The following is an 11,949-nucleotide window of genomic DNA, read 5'->3' on the forward strand; positions in this document are numbered from 1 at the left end:
TGACCTAATGAAGAAGTCAGTGAGAAGGTTCTACAGATAGTGTTATTTGGGAAGTGAGAATCTCATCTTAACATTTATGATCAAAGTAGGCATCTTGTCAAAACAAATATTTTGTTTACTCCTTTTTCTTAGAGAATATATGCATAAAAGTCAGTTGATCTACATTGTGCCTAAGGGGCTGTTTTGCAAAGGACATGAGTGGGAGGAGATGCACCCTCTCCTAAGCATGGCATGGGGGAATAGCGCTTAAAAGCAGAAGAGTTAACCTGATACTGTTATTTGGAGTATGTGTTGAATTTGGAAATTCAGTAAATAACAATTAAATCATTAGGTTCACACTTAATACAAAATTATTAACACAGTGTTTTGGGTTTTTTTGTTCTTTTACCCCCTATCCAGTATTTTGCTTTTATCTGCTTGTGGATGGTTTTCTGTTGGGCTCATTGCCTTGGAGTGTGATACTCTCATTACCTCACCAGTGTTGCATCCATATTGATTAGGACACAGCTTTGTAGTCATGATTTAAAACAGAATTGATGCCGAAAGGGGTACACACACCTATTCTATCCATCCCCAGCCACTCATACTTGCCAGCTCTGGTGTTTATATGACCCATGGATCTGGCTGTAAAATAGCACAACCCTGTGAATAAGAGAGTCCTTTCCAACCAGAACAGAGTAAGAGCCAGGTGAGCACTAGAGTCAGTGCAATGAAGTCATGTATGTCAGTATGCTGGGAAATGATGGGCAGTAAATGTAGAGACAGATTGTACATATAAAAAGCAATATCCAGGAGATGAAACAGTGCATTGAGGAGATCAGTTTTCCAGGAAGACTGTGTGGGAGCCACACTAACTGTAGCATGTACAAAAGACACTCTTTTGCACAGCTGGTTTATTTCTGATATTTCATATAACCAATTAACATCCTGCACATTCCCTGCATCAAGACAAACTCATTAAGAGATGCTATTGTTTTATCTTTTCTCTTCTCTAAGGACTAGAAAATAAATGATCAGTTTGCAGTGTCAAAAGTCAAGTTTCTTTTTATCGTGAATACAAGAAACTGCTTCCATGGTAGGGTGAGAGACTGTCTGGCTCATCACAGCTCTGCTCCTGCAACACTTGGAGTTAGTCCTGGACTTCTCTGTGTTTATGGCTCGTGTATATTACCTGGTTGAGCTCTAGTTTGTTCATTAATCTTTAATGAATAGTCCAACTTGCCAGGGTACTTTCACAGTAGCAGGCCAAATTCCATCTTGTTTTTATTTCATTCTAGTGTAAAAAGTTTTCAGAGTCACCAGAGGGCACCATTATAGACAGCTTTGCAAGTTTCATTTAACTGATGATTTAAGAAAGTAGATATTGAGAAAAGTGCCTATTGATAGTCATGGGAGACCTTACAGGGACTGTGGCATTCACAGGACAAGGGAATATTTCTGATTGCCCTTTCCTTAGACTCAGCATGGTACCACACATACTCGGCAAAGAAAAATTCCATTGAAAATAGTTTAACTTAATTATAAGCAGATCCAAATCAGAGAACTAGCAATTGAGTAATTAAAAAAATGTGTGTTTCATCTTCAGCCATCTCTTCCTTTCCCCACCTCCCAGTTCATGTATTTTCTTCTCTTAGCTGTATTTATTGTGATGAATCTAAGAGATTATGACAAACTAAAAGAAATCACAAATGTCTCATGACACCATATTCCCTTTGACTTTAAAGATTTTATTTCCAGCACAAGTTTATGTTTTTCTTCTCGAATGTGGCTTTGCCTCACAAGGTATTTCATCAGCAAAGAAAAATAATTTACCTTCCTTTACCCAAAGGGTTTTAAAATTGAGAAGTCAGTCTCATATGGGTAGCATACAGCCTTCTAGCTCTCCCTGCCAGCACGGAGTCTATTCAGCTAATTCCCACACCTCTTCACCAGCTGTTGCTGCCAGACCTGCAGCTACTTTAAGAATAAAGCAGTTCCTTTCCAAACACATGTTTTCAAGGACTTGTATATTTTTTTTACAGTATCAGACTTCACATTATGACATCCTTTCCACTGATTATTGATAGATTCATTTGAACTCTATTCATGCTTATCTGGAAAGATTATCTTGCATGCAAGAGCTGAATGTGGCAAAAGTCAGAGCTCAGAGTTGGCCCCTAGACACATCTAGGAAAGTATTTTATATGGATTTAAACAATCCAGTTTCTTTAAAAGGCAGGAGTTAACTGCTGCAATGCCGAGTAAGGATGGATGCACAAGCTAGTAACCACAAGCCAGCAGCTCTGCAGGGAGTATGTGTGTAAACACTCTGACCTGCCCTCTCCCTTATTCCTGTAAATGCAAGACACATTACTTCTTAATTATGTCATGCTTGCTATGGGTATTATAGGGAAAAGCATACACACACTTACCATGAAATGGTAGATGAACAGGATGCGAAGCATCAATTTGGATTCAACCTTTTGCAAAGTACGTGTTGCCTTTATACCTCAGCAGTGTCAGTCCTTATATGCGCTCAGTACACGCATTTCAACCCACAGACCTAACAGGCCTATGCGAATATGTGCATTTCTTTGTTTTATCAAAACATTACAATATAACTGCCAGTCTTCTGGAAACTGTTACTGCATTATTCATTGAGCAGTAATTCAGACGCTTAGTAAAACTAAGAGGGTAATTTACTCTCAAGTTGCTGGATTTGTTTGAGGATTTTTTTTCACATTCTTGTAGTTTGCTTTCTTTCATTAGATAATCTGGGAATAAATCTGCAAATGATCTTTTACCAGTACCTGCATCAGACCTGGCACTGTCAGGTTTTCAAACACTGAGGTTAAGCTGTGCAGCCACAAGGAGCCTTTTGTTGATATTTTAAAGTAGGTAGGTTTAATGAAAGAACAACGACCACACACTTTGCTCAAATTATTAATGACAACATTCTGTTCTCAGGAATGGCTGATTTTGCTAAGGAGATTTGTCTCTGAATTCATTTACATTAGCTATTTCAGCTATGCAAACCACACAAGTGAAGTTGTGCCGCCTTTCAAAGAGCTTCACCCAGTACTTTGCTAAAGACCCAACTACTCAGAAAAACTGTTTCTTTCTTCACCTCTGCCTGGAGTCTTTCCTCATCCTCTTGGTGAAAGGAAAAAGGAGGCACAGATTTCACTGGGCAAAGAAAAGGCACTTTTCACACACCCCCTTTTAGTACTCTGCAGATTCCCAAATGCCTGTCTGGGTTATTTTTCACATAGCACCAGGTACAGTCATAAGATGGTCTCTCATACTGAACAAAGTAGCTAACAACTCGGAACAGATGGTTCCCCCAAAAATTCCAAAGGTTGGACCTGCTCGACTGGAAACAATCCTTGCATCAGACCCCTGTGTGTGTCCTGTCGTGTCGTCGTCGTCGTCCCCCCCCCCCCCCCAACTGCTCTGCTCAAGCATGGGCAGTTTTCAGCCTAGACTCTGAAAAATTCTACCTGTGGGCTAAACAAATTTCTAGTCTTTACTGGGTCAAATTCAAGTATGCTGTCAGGTAAAGGAAAACTCTTAGTAATTTCAAAATATCTACAAAACCCTGATTTGATCCTTTTCTGTTGTACCCGCTCTGTTGCTATGATGAGCGGTAACTTGTATTAGATTTAACTTACATAGTAATATTAATTCTGTATGCTTCCACAGCATTTTTTTTTTGTTGGAAAATACTTCACAGGCATTACTTGCCCTCTACAGAAATGCGCCATGCTGTGATATTTTTGTGACATTCTACAAAGAACACAGAAAAGTACTACAAAACACAGTCACATTGCCAAAGTCATACCATTATCAGCAAAGGCATATTTTTGCACAGAGCTTCATCTATGAGCCAGTAGTAAAAACTATAATAAGGAATAGAATTATTAAACAGATAAACATGATATACTTTGAAAGAACACAGATTTTTTTTGTTGTTTTGTAAATGGAAATCTGCATCAAGTACTACCAGACTTCTTGGAAGGGCTTAGCAGTCGTAGGGATAAGGATGGTTTGGTTGGTAACTGTATTGGAGTTTCAAGAAAGCTTTCAATCATGCTCCTCAACAAGGCTTTTAAGGAAACCAAGCCATGGCTTAAGAGGGAAGATCCTTCCAGTGGTAGGTAATTGTTAAAATATGGGAAACTGAAGACAAGATGGTCAGTGCTCACAGTGGACAAAGTTCATCAGTGCAGTTCCCTAGAGATCTGTGATGGAGATGTCTGGTTCAGAGTACCTGGAAAAGGGGGTAAACAAGAATATGACAGAGTTTACTAATGATGTAAGTTATTGAGGGTGGTGAGAATGAGGGGCAACAGACTGCACAAAGAATCAGTCAGTGGGCAATAAAATGGCAGACAGAATTGAATATAGATAAATATAAAATGATGCACAGGCAGAAAAGCAATTCTAACTTCACACATACATGCTCACATATGTGGTCAGAGCTGACCATTACCACTCAGAAGTGAGATACTGGGGTTACGATAGAAGTTCCATATGGTATTAGCTCATCGCTCAACAGAGATTACAACAAGGATGCTGTGAATGCTAAAGTTTAATATTAGCTCAGTGGAAGACTGGACAACCTTGGAAACGAAATCTGTCAAGGTTAGCTAAATGTACAAACCCCCATATTCAGCTCAAGATGTGACAATGGTTGGAGGCTGGGAGAGCAGTAAAGGAAGAAGCATTTATACCTGCTCTGTTCTTAGGCTTTTATCGAGGCATCCACTTACAGTGTCTGTTGGAGACAGGATTGGTATCAGCTAGGTGGATCCCAGACAGGCCCAGCACGACCATTCTTCTTTTATATTCTAGTTACTGCTCTATGAAACGACCGTAATTCTCAGGAGCTTTCAGGCTGAGAGGTACATTGACAGAAACTGATATTTTGCTAGAAATGCCATCACAGAATGGCAGGTAGGCCACTCTATCACTGCTCTGGGTCAATAAGCCTGAAATAAGAAACACCTTTAATCCCTTAAGAGCCAGGAAGACAGAAAAATGCTGTCAAGGGAAAGAGTTCACTACATGTTATGCTCAGTCATGTCTGCATCTCAGAGGCATCAGTAAGTTTGAGACTTACATCAGGACAGAAAGTAATGTGACATGTGTGTCCTTTGAACAACTTTGAGTTCCACATAAAAAAACCAATGAAATTTATTTATTTAGGCAGCAAGCCACTGAGGGGCCATGTTTTCAGAGGTGCCATAGCTATTTAGTTAACTTTCTAAATTAATTTACCTCTTTTAGTCTGGAGTTTGCACTTTTACTTACAGTCTGGTATCTGGAGAAATGAGGTATTTTTGGACATTTGCAGTGAGTGATCTGAAAAGTATTTATTAACTAGAGTTAATAAAACTAACCCTCGAGGTTGACTTCCAGGGAGATGCAGCACATCTTCCTGATATTATGCAGTACAAGGAGATGATTGATTATAAACACACAGCATAGTCTAAACTAAAAAAATCTAAACTTGCATCATATTATCAGTGAAGTTTGGAATTCAACTTAAAATCTGGCCCATCAGAGAAATTTAATACTTAGTGAACACTGCTACTTTTGAGTGAATCTAAAAATGCTATTTTTGTATTTTGGAAGATATAAGTCACATTTCTGTTCAAAGCTTCATTTTGAATGATCACACTGTATAGCTGGAGTGGTTTACGGACCCGTCAACAAGTAACTCCTAAACATCTGAACTGCACTGGGTCGTGATGTAGGTGCCCAAGCACACAGTAGTCTCCCTGCAAACTACAACTGAGGCTGAAGCTCTGCTCAGCCTCTGCTCCTGGGAAGCTGCTCACCTTGCGATGCTCCCAGAGAAACAGCACAAGAGGGCGCCTGATACCTCGAATATCTGCAGTCTGACTTTCACATACCATCTTTTCTGCAATCATATCATATTTCCAATGTCAAATTCAGATCAAAAACTGGTTACAGCGAGGCAGGATGGGAAAGGGCATGACAAAGCCCTGAGCAACACCTTAGCTGCAGACAGTTTAGCCCCAGTTTAGCTAACATACTGAGAGCATTTGAGAGTATTTTCCATCATTTATTACATAGACTGGACTCTCTGTTAACAATTCTGTGTTTTCTAAATAAAAGCCTGTATTAATTTGGGGGGGGTGGGGGGGGAACCTGCCATATGTGAGATTTAAATGGTAGTAAGCAGGAGAAACATCTCCAGAAAACAGTAATGACAAAAGGCAAAAAGGTTAAATTATTTTATGTCAAATTTTAGCCTGGCAACCACTCAAACCATGGACTTTGGCAGATTGATGGTTGCTTATAACAGAAGCCACTTCCTCTGCAGCAACAGGCATATCAACACTATTGTCTGCTTCCTGGGGACAGGCTCAGGGTGTTTCAGTCCTCCGGGTGGGAGCTCGAAGCTGCACAATGTTGCTTATGTGGAGCCGAGTGATTGAAAAACACAAAGCCGCAAACCCCCACCAGTGGCCCCGTGGGGAATTCTCCCATGCATATCTCGTTAGGAAATGAATCGGGGTATTTTTCTCCCTGCCCTGGCTCCGGGCACTCTGACAGCTCCATTCAGCAGAGGGGAGGAAGGCTCTGCCCAGGGCTCCTCTACAGCTGCGGATGACTCATGCTGGAAGAGCCCCTTTCAGCCAGATCTAAGGGGACAAAGTCTTCCAGAAGTTTTTCCCAGTTCATTTTAACATGCTGATTGCTATCACTTTAAAGCTTTCTGCATAATTGCTGCTTGCACAGCAGGGCCTGGCCTGGTGCACACCGAGCAACCTGAGGCGGCAGGAAGAGCAGCAGGCCCAGGCTGCTCCCCAGAGGTGCCGGGGCGCCTGCTCCCTCCCGGCTGCCACCCTCCTCCCTTTCCCACAGCAACATCCCCAAGGAGACACCGCTCTGTCCTTGCTGCCCGCTAGAGACACGCAGCAGAACCAGAGAAACAAACCCTGCACCCCCCGGTCAGTGCCTGCTGCTCTCCTGGTCTATGAAAGGAGCACTGGGCAGACGGGACTGTCTAGGTGCTTTCCTCCCACGACCAGCTGCCTGGCCAGAGGAGCAGGGACATGTTTGAAGCTTCCATTCCCACTCTTCATTGCTTTGTTTGCTTTAGGGGTGAGCAGCTTCCCTTCCCTTCTACAGCTCCGCACAGGGCTGTGGAGGCACAGTTATGCAGGCTCCAGCTGCTCACCCACACTAGGTGAAGACAGACTAGTCCTGTAAGTACCTTCCTACAGAGGATGGTGTGAGGAAGGTGCTTTTGCTGCCTCTTCCTCCTGCTCTGCTCCCCACATCTGTGCAGGGGAGGCTCAAAAAAGGGACCCTCCGTTTGGATTTCAGCCATCACAGCAGAAGCTGTCTTGTAGGAAAGTGAGAAAGCTGTTCTTGCAGAGGTGCAGGCAGAGCACACCACCACGCTCCCCCACAGCGATGCGAGAATGACATCATTATGCTAATATATGAGACAGGAAGTGCAACCAAGCATAAAAACCACTGAAAGTGAATATCTATGAAGTGCTGCCAAGAACGCTAACGACAGCACTAAATAGAAAATGAGAGAAGAGATTTGGTTCATCTAACTTCTTCCAGTTTTAGTAATCTCTAGTGTCACCCGTAAAAGTAGGTAGTTAAAAACAGGTCCTTGGATAGACACTGCTCAGGGCCTTTAAACTTTACAAGCAAAAAATGAAGATTTTTTTTTTCCCAAGGTGATGGTGGCCTTCTAATGTCTCACCCCAGTCCACAAATTGAATTCAGTACTTTGACACCTGTCTGATGATCCAGATAAACTGGCTGGGATTTGTAAACCTCCCCCCCCCTTTTTTTTTTGTTTTTGCAGTTGTAGTTCATTACCAATGATCTTAGCCATTCTTGCATTTATCTTTTTACTATGTGGACTCTATTTTCCAGAAAATTGCACTGAGGTCTTCAGTCTCCTTTAGCATGGCTCACCTGCCTAACAGCAGTTGCCCAAGTCTGAGCCTAGACTTTAAATAGTCACCCAAGAGTCACCTACACCTACTTTCACTCATTAATGTAAACATACAAATAGGGTCATCTGAACAACACTTTATCCATACTACTTCTCTCCATCAATCCTAGACATTTCTAGAAAGATCCCAGAAGCTCATAGTCAGCCAAGTTTGTGTCCCTTATCTGTCTTCGCATCAAGCAGCTGACAAACAGAGCAGCAGCACCCAGGAGAGGGGTGGCACTTGGCTGCACAGAAGCGATGCCTTCAACAACCACAGCTTTCCAGAAAGTTATAGATATGCATGTAACTTAGAGATACGACTTCATGAAGCCATAAAGCCAATCTGATCACTGAATGCTGCCAAAACAGGAGGTTCCCCATCCTGCTTCCCCTGCACTGGCACTCATTTGACCCCACAACAAGCTGTTCAGAGAGCTATGCTGGCATCAATCAAGCACTGCAAGAAAACTGAGTTTTTTTCTGCTGACCCAGCTCACTTCAAGTTCACTTGCCTGCCAGTGCTGGTACACTGGTGGATTGGGGATGGAAGGAAGCTCACGTGGACTGGGGTACGCAACCTGCTTTGTTGAATCACTGAACAACGCACTATGTTACTGTACAGGTTGAAGCGAATTGGTGAAGATCCCTGTATGAACATCTGTTTGGAGTTTACAATTCTATTACTAAGCAACTGTACTGATTTCACTTAGCATTACCAGGATTGCAGTTTCAATTTTAATACTGCAAGACTAATGATGGGGCAGCTCATGGCAGCCAGACTTGGTGCTTCAGCGCTGTGCAGCATCTGAGAGGTCCTTCGTTGAGCACACCTCCGATTTTCCAAGGTTTCTAAAAGCTGTTTCCCATACAAATCATGTTAACTTAGATCATTAGTAAATTGCAGGATTTTTGAAGGTGAGGTCATGGATATATGGCTCTGCTTCTTTGATTTACAATACAGAATCTGTACAGCATAAAATGGCAGCCTTAGCAACATATCATTCCCCTCAAAAGCTTGTTCATAAACTGCTATTTTCTACAACATGAACGACCCCACACAGAAATTATTAAATGAAATACAAGCAGGTGTTGCTGTTATTCACAAGACACTTTCAGTTCCCTGCTGTTTTATCTATATAATCTACCTAATGTTTGGAAAATACAGTAATTAAATGCTTCGTTACTTCCCCTCATAATTCAACATCAGATCCTATAAACCTGGAGGTATTAAAAATATAATTAATCTCCTTAAACTCTGGAAAATTTGATTTAATAATCCTGGTTTTTAACTTTCATACAGTTGAAATATGATGAAAATATCACTGTTTTAGGTAGCAAATACGACAGATTAATTCAGCGCCAGCTTTTAAATGGACTTCTGCACAAAATACACACAGAAATCAGACACCTTCCAAAAAAAACTACCTTAAATAGGATTAAGCAGTCTTAGAATAACCACTAGTCTTATCAGCAGACTGCCATCAAATTAAAATGTCCTGCTTTCTCTCATTTATACCCCGCTATAGTCCAGGGCAGAGAATCGGACCCTCTAATAAAGAAAGCTGTGTACAGCTGTGACAATGACATTACTCCTGAGCACAGTCACTTATGGTATGAGCTACAGGCCCTGAATTTACCTCCCTTAATTTTGTAAATGCGCTCCCCATTGTAAATGCTTTGAAAAGAAACCAACCAGCAAGGGAGAGAAAATAGCGACTGCTGATTTAGAACCCATAGCAAACAATTCTTTGCCTCAGCTACGATAGGGGGTACGTGAATGAATGAATTCACTGCTTTTGACAGCAGCAGGAACCGGGTTGGCTTCCCTGTTCCCAGGGCTGTTCTATTTCTTTGTACCAGGTGCAGAAACAAAAAAGGAGAGTTTCTGGCCTATATTTCTTCAGATAACTGAAAATTCTCAGTGCTGCTATTTGTTCAAAGCTTTGCACCAAGACCAATTACGAGAAGTTTAACAGTTTCTGTTTAGAGTCACCTCTAAATAAAGGTAATGGCAGCAAGTGTAAGGCTGTGCTGTCTCAAAGGCACCAGGCAGTCTTCCATCCCGTAGGCATTTCTATCACACTCCTCACTAATTCCCAGTAGCACATCAACAATGTGACTAACACTGGCCAGTCTGGAACACAGTCACATGAATTTATGAATTACTCTTGTTTTAAGAAGAACATTTACAATTGTAGCTTTCCCTGTGGGCGTGAAAGCCTCCATGCTGTGGCACACACCAGCACCTCTAGGAAGCCAAGAGAAGGCCATCAGCGTCAGCATAAGGGGACCACTACTGATTGAACCATTCCCCTGGTGACTAGCATCTACTGGAAAGGTGGCACAAAAGCCAGCTGAGAGATTTTCTGAAAATACTAAAAAGAGATTCTGTAAAAGGAACCCGAGTCTGAAGGCTTTGTACCCTGATATCCCAAACTGCATGATCCTGTGGAGCAGCAATGACAGCCTGAATTACCAAGGTCAGGACTGGACACAGGGAACAGGTCTGGAAACGCTCCTCACCAAGGCTGATAATATAATTTAGTCTCAACGAAGAACTCAAAGGTACTCAAACTGCAGACTGAGCTCATCCCAGGTTGTGTAGTTTCAACAGAACAGGCTGGACGGGACTACGCAATCATAGAAATACACTATTATCCACCAATATAACTGTGTGCTTGTAGAAGGTTTTTAGCTTTAAGCAGCTAGTAACCCTTGAACGCAATTCACAAAAGCATTGGGCTGCTTCAGCAATACTGTACAGTTAATGACAGATACAGCTGTACATTCAACTGCAGATTTTTGGCAGCTATAGCCACATCATGGGACTGCTACATAGAGACACTGAAGAGACACAGAAAGGATGATTTTCCCCTAACTTGTGATTGGGTGTGTCCTTCCAAAAACACCGCAAAGGGGACTCTATTATGCCAGCCAGTCCAGAAAGAGACTGTCCCCAAAACATGGGGATAGCCTAGTTATTCTCACACCCTTGGGGTCACCAAGAGAAGTTGTCGTCCCTGGCTAGAGATGAGGCTGCAGTACCAGGCTAAAGCACACAGGAGCTCTGCACGAAAAAGCAAATTTTGTCCTAAGGGAACTTCTGTTTACTTGAATGCCTTCCCTATAATCCCATTTTATGGGCCACATGTTTTGGGAATGCTGCACAGTCAGTAGACTGCCAGAGACTAAAGGGAGGTGATTACTTTCAGAAGACTGCAGAAAGGCAGTATATAATGCTCTCATGGCAGCCTTCTACTTAGCTACATCTATATTATCATAACAAATGTTTTGGTCTTAAATAGGTACTGAACTCTAGCAAGAAATATAAGTTGCTGCTTTTTTAAAGTAAGAAAACTATAACACGAGTGTTTTAAAATTCACATTGAAACACTCCTTGCCTGTTTGAAAATGGAACATGAAAAACAGCACCTCAGCTTTTTAAAAAATAAGTTCCAAGATATAATGTAGGTGAAACAGATTTAAAAAAGAAAGGAAGATTGAACAACTTTTAGCATTTTTGGCTTGACAGCTCCCTTCTTCGTGGATAGGTCCATTAACTTGCAGATGGAATAGCACACAACTCAGCAATAAACATGAGTAGTGATTCAGAAACACCAACCACCCTATCTCTTTGGTGGGGTATTAGATCCAGATACCCCATTCTCTCTTTTTGCACTATAGACTGAGCAGGGGTGAAGCAATGTCAAGGAAAATTCACCATGCTTGAAGCAAACCACATAGCCTGTAACTTTTTCGGGCTTAAGGTACATCAATTGTCAATTGATTCACATAACTAATAAAACACTCATCTTCTACCAACACAAAACCTTTGTTCTCTAGCCAGTGAGCCTAATGTTTTAATCCCTCCCATTTCAGTAAGAGCAGAGCTCTCAGTACCTGGCAGGACCAAGCACTTGTTAAGCTGCTGTGGTTCCTTTGCATTAGTATTTTCCATACAGTACTCTGAAAAA

General features: G+C 41.8%; 1 long non-coding RNA gene across 1 annotated transcript; it reads right to left on the reverse strand.

Moving 5' to 3' along the window:
• Positions 1–1,712: 1,712 nt before the first annotated feature.
• On the reverse strand, positions 1,713–11,324 carry LOC141944022 (uncharacterized). Its single transcript, XR_012629134.1, has 2 exons — positions 4,752–11,324; positions 1,713–4,249 (listed from the first exon to the last, which is right to left on the reverse strand). It is a non-coding gene; the product is annotated as an uncharacterized LOC141944022 (long non-coding RNA).
• Between the last annotated feature and the right edge of the window lie 625 nt (positions 11,325–11,949).

The sequence above is a fragment of the Strix uralensis genome, chromosome 5, assembly GCF_047716275.1.
Source record: "Strix uralensis isolate ZFMK-TIS-50842 chromosome 5, bStrUra1, whole genome shotgun sequence".
In the NCBI taxonomy this organism is placed as follows: Eukaryota; Metazoa; Chordata; class Aves; order Strigiformes; family Strigidae; genus Strix; species Strix uralensis.